Below are 5640 nucleotides of genomic sequence, written 5' to 3'. Positions count from 1 at the left end.
CCCGCGGGAGCGGGGCCGTGAGGGTCGCGCTGTGCCGGCTCCCAGGCACTTGCTGACAAGTAGCGATTCAAGCTGCATTCACACGGGAAGCAAGCGCAGATGCCCAACATAGCAGAGGGACATTGAGGTTTAGCGAGGGAACAAATACACCCCTCTTGGTGACTTACCACGTGTGCTCATCACCAGTTCATCCCAGCTTCAACACCCCCAGGGTGATTAAGTGACCTCGGGGAACCAAATCCTGCCATGCTTTCTTTGCTTTTATAACTAAACACAAGTACTRATCTGCTCCGTGTGCTGGGAACATACATTTGTCCTAACTGCAGGAATGCCCTATAGTCACTTTATTTAAAACAATGAAATCAGATGAGATAAATGTCCTGGTCATGGCCATGCACTAAGTCCCAGSTGTGGGAGCCCGGCTTCCCTGAGACTCTACCTGATAGATCAGTCTAACTTTTATTCTTATTTCCCCAAGCAGCGAGATGCTGCTGCATGTGGCAGACRGAGATTAAGTGAAGTCATGATCTGCAGCTGGAGCAGCCCATAGCTCTGCAGCCACATTTAGAAACTAACAGACACTTCATGGAAAGAGGCTGCAGCCAACTAGTTATTAGTTGCTCTTAATATCTAACTGGAAGAATGTGTGCTGCTGGGCTAGCAGGAGCAATAAATCTCGTCTGCTTGAAAGCTCTGGCATTTGGGCGTTTTATCAAGGCATTTCCTCTGCTACACATGGGAGTTTCACAGATCCGTGATCCAGCGCACCCGCCTTTTAAGAGGCTTTTGCTGCAGAATGGTTGAGCTGCGCAGGTGGCGGCTCCCRGCAGCGCTTCGGGAGCAGGGCCGTTTGCTGCTGGATCACCAGCAGGGCGGATTTCCTTCATGAACACCAGAAAAATTGCAAAGAAACCCCACACGTCAGCATGGCACGTATAGCCGCACTAGCCGCCCTGACGTAACGTGCGGTAGGCAGCACAGCTCCTGGCAGGGAAGGAGGTTAAAAACAACGCTGCAAGATCAGCTCTGACTGATGCAACGTGGAGAGTTAGAGTTAGCTACACGCACATCTAAAGAGTGCACTGCTACAGCTGGAGCACGCATGAATTTCTGCGACTCAAATATTTTTGGCCAAACAAAAAAATGCTGGTTTTTTTCCTCCTTTTCAGCACAGCAGTTGCAAAGCCTCATGCCAGCAGTGAGGCAGTTTCCGYGAAATACCTTTTTATGGCAACTTCCCCATTTATGCGCGTTGCACTGCGCCGTGTGCCGCGGAGCCCGCCGGGCTGCGCTCCTGTTTGTGGATTCCAGCGGCGCGTGGCCGCCGGAAATCCAGCTCCTTCCCTTTTTTGGCGCCCGCGAGGGCAGCGCGGCGCGGGCAGGAGCGCTCGGCAGCGCGCGGTGCAGCCGCGCGGGCGCCCCTGGCTCCCATCGCGGTGCACGAGCGAGCGGAGGGGCACTGCAATGCACCGGGGTCTCCTGCCTTCCAGAAACCTCCCGGGAAAGGGTCGGGCTCGGGGGCAGCCCCGGCCCTGCCGGCATTGCTCGGGGACCGTGCAGTGCCCTGCGAGAAACGCCAGGCCCCCGCCTCCCTTTCCTCCTTGTGGGAAAKGCAGCCTGTGCTGGGCCTGCGCTGTGGAATGGGAGCCGAGTCACGAATGTGCAGAAAAAAAATAGGGGTTAAACGGTGTCTTGAATTGTCCCTTTGTTTTCAGGGGGAAATGGGTGGAGAAGAGCGCGGCTCGGGCTGGGGTGCAAGAAGAACCTTTCCACACTTCAGTGCGTGCAGGTTTCCTCCCTCGTCGTGGAAGGACAGTCCAGTGTGCTCCAAAACAAACGGAGCACAGTGCAGCAGTGCCGGGAGGCTGGATCCAAGGGATGCTCGCTTGGAGCGCTGCAGTGGGGCCGAGGAGCGGCGCAGGATTCCCGGGAAGGGAGGAGCTGGGAGAGCGGGGCAGCGGGGGCCTGGCAGCCTGCAGGCTCCCGGGGGACCCGTCCCGGAGCTCGCACGAGCTCTGCCCGTCCTCTGGGCACCRAGGGGACCTGCGGCTGCCGCCGGCCCCGCGGAGCTGGTGGCGGCGCGGGCAGGAGAGCGGCCACGGGCAGAGCCCCGGCCCCACAAGGAACAGAGAGAAAAAAATCCCACAACACACACACAAGGTACTCTTCAATTAATGCAAAGGTTCCCTTCATGAAGGTACAGCAAGCCTGTAAACTTTGCGAAAACCATCAGCACCCAGCCTAGAAAAACTCCGGGTTGTTTTGCTTATTTGGGTGAACAAAATAGCATGCTCACTGAGGCCTGAACAACCCCAGCTGGCAGCTGACAAAATGGGGAGGAAACAGGCTTTCTGTGAATAAAGAATGATAAAGAAACAGCTTCCAAGAGGCACTCCCCACCCTGCTAATTCATGCATGCTCAGACCACCCTTTCAGGCACCTACTGAAATGATTACCAAATCAAAGGAGATTGATTTGTCCTTAGGGACAGGACGGTGTCCTTAGACCTCTGCCCACATCCCGGTCGCAGCTCCACACCAGAGCTAACTGCAACCGTGGCCGTGGATGGGTTTAACCATATGGAAGTTTCTCCTTCACTTTAGCAGCACGGAGCCTCCCAGGCACAGGGGAGGCAGTTTAACAGGTCGCCAATGGACTAAAGCATGCCAGCCTGTCACGATAGCATTTTGTGACTATGGCTTGGGAAGGTAGCGTAGATTGCATTAGATGGACACACAACATCTCGTCTCTGCCCTTTCCTCGTGAAGATGCTAAGTCTTATCAACTATCTTTAAGCAAATACGCCTAATTTTGAATCATATCACATCAAGATCAGTGAATACACCTGTGTTCCCGAGACTCCAAAGTGGAAAGTGTGGAAATCACTATGGAACGAGAGACAGGATGAGAGACAGGATGAATAGTTTTCCCATATTTCTTGAAGGCCACTCCAAGTGATCCAGATAGAAATGAGAAGATCTCAGGAGGCTTCGTGAGAAGCAGCACGATCCTGAATGCAGAGGCCGGAGAAGAGCGTCGCTGTTCGCACCAGAGCCGTGCCCAGCGCCGCGACAGCGGGCACACAGCCTGCGCTTCCYGTTGAACGGCAGCGACAAAACAAAGGACATAGGGTTTTCCAGTGTTACTTTAAAATACATGCTTCACAATTCATGCCATAAAACCTTGAGAACAAATACCTCATCCTGCAAGTCAACAACATYGTGTACGTATAGAATAGCATGTTCGCGAGAGGGAGGCAGGTAGCGAGAAGCCACAAATCCTGAGCTAGCACAAGCAGGGAGCTAACAGAAACGATGTGCTGGTCCGTGCCGAGCCTCGGGGAATCCTCCCCTCGCGCCCTGCTGCTGCTGCTGCTCCGCGTGCCCCCGGGGAGGCTGCAGGGCTCCAGCACCAGCTGCTCCACCTTCAACGCACCAGCACTGCCCAAACTCACATAAACACTTGATAAAGCAGGCAAATACTCAACTCAAGGCATAGCTAGGATACTCTTTTTTTTTTTCCCCTCTATTTTAAATAATGGAAAGTACTGAAATATCTCTGTGTTGCGAGCTAGCAGCAAAATGGAGACAGATGCTGAAGTTATAACCATCAGCTGGGTCATATTAATTCCCAGAGAAGTACTCACATCTGATGTAAGTTGTTTTTAAGCAGAGCATGGAGGTGGTCCACCAAGTTAGGAGGTTGTTCCTAGTCATTCAGGAAGAGGAAGAAAGCTACAACTCTGGACTGTTGGCCAGCAAACCAACAGGAACACAGCTCCCATGGCCATAGCACCACAGCCTGGTGTTATTTATAGAGGGTGAAGCCCAGCTGGGAAAAGAAACCTCACCCTGATTGCAAAGGGGAGGCGGGATTTGGGCCATGAAGGCCAACTGCTTGTAAACACCTGGGCCAAGGCGAGATGGTCTCGCTCAGCGCTGGGCTCAGGTGAGCTCAGCTCTGGGCTCGGCTCTGGGCTCGGCTCTGGGCTCAGCTGTGTCGTTACAGCGAGACAGACTGAACCTGAGCAGAGCAAATGTCCCTTTGGGATCATTTTACAGGATCAGAGACAGGAGAGCAGAGTTTAACCATGAGCTAGGGAAGGAATTGGAGAGTGATCCAGTGCTTCATTCCCATGTGTGTCCGACTCTTTCCAACCTATCATTGGCACCTCTTACGAACACAAGAAATACACGTGAAACTATGAACCAACAGCTATAGGACTTATCTTTTAASAGAAACTTGGAGACCAAAATGCGTCTTGCCATCAGGTCTCTTCCTCCCAATCAAAGATGTCACCTTGCGCTACCAGGCAAGATTCACCTGTTAGCAGCAGAAGCGCAGCCTGCAGAACGCCAGCGCGTCAGGAACGCCTCCCGACGAGCCGCTCCAGCCTCGCGAGGGCCGAGGCAGCACCCATCCAGGCTCCTTCCTCCGCGCCGGAGACGCGTCCCGGGACTGGCACGGGCGGGAGGAAAACCCCGGATTTACTCTCCCCAAACGCAGCAGCAGCCGCGTTCGATGTCCCCAGACGTGGCTGAGGGGTTTGGCTGCGTGGGGGCGGCCGCAGCGTGAACGGGGTTCATTGGGTGCACGGGACTCCCCAGGACACATGTGATGAGTTGGGGGTACAAAGCGAGGGGGAGAGGCACAGAATCCGTGTCCTCTGCTGCTACTTTCAATGGGGTTTTATTGACTTAATTAAACCAGGCAGAAACTTTGACATTTCCAAGGAAACATTAATTTCAAAACTTAATTTCAGAACTGATAAATTGTCCCTGCTCTCAAGAGGTGGCTGGTCAGTTTGCTTCTTGAGTGTTTAATTTTGTCCTTGTTTGCTTTTCACTTAGTTTGCAGATTAATTTCTTATTATTGTGCCAGCCCCGGCCGCCGGGTCCCTCCGCCCTGGGCTCGGTTAGGGACAGCTTGGGGCAGTGACAGGAAAGTCGCCAGGTCGCAACAGAACAAGCCCAGCGCGGGGGAAGCGCAGGGGGTGCCTGCCGCTGGGCTGAGGAAGGGCGGAGGAAGAGGAGGCAGAACCCRCAGCTCGTGCCCGTTGTCCCACCGTCCCCGGCCTCTGCAGCTGGTGCCATGAACAGCCTGGTCCTGGCCACAGGAGCCGCTGTGCGTCACACAGGTGGACGTTAGCTGGAGAGGAGCCGCAGCTTGCTCATGCCTTCAGCCATGGGAAAGGTGTCCGTGCCGTTTCCAGCCAGCTGGTTGGAGTGAGGCCTTTGGGCTCAAGCTGATTTCCCCAAACGTGCGTCCTGCTCCCGCGCAGCCCGGCAGCCTCCTGGGCCGGCCTCGCCGCCCGGGCGCTGCACAGCGCGCTCCTTGCTGCAAGCAGCATTACTCATTCCAGGGAACATTTATTTTTAGATCACTTACTGTCATTAAGGCATAGTTGGATTCGTTTCAGTCTGACTCACGCCGGATTCCTGTTCTTCATGGGGCCGAGTTCTCCGTCCCCACCCAGAATGAAGGCAGGCAGAAGAGCACAAAGCGCTTGGAGCGGAACCAGCCCCGCAAACCCGCTGCCGGCGCTGGTTGGGACGGATTGGTACCTTCTGTGTGACAAGGGCCGCACGCCAGGGCCGGGTGCCGTGCTCAGGGCTCTCACCCGTGCCGTAAATCCGCAGA

Source organism: Nothoprocta perdicaria, unplaced genomic scaffold (assembly GCF_003342845.1).
Source record: "Nothoprocta perdicaria isolate Ctin4 unplaced genomic scaffold, notPer1 scaffold_4, whole genome shotgun sequence".
Lineage (NCBI taxonomy): Eukaryota > Metazoa > Chordata > Aves > Tinamiformes > Tinamidae > Nothoprocta > Nothoprocta perdicaria.
The sequence above is the reverse complement of the archived record's forward strand: the minus strand, read 5'-3'. Positions refer to the sequence as shown.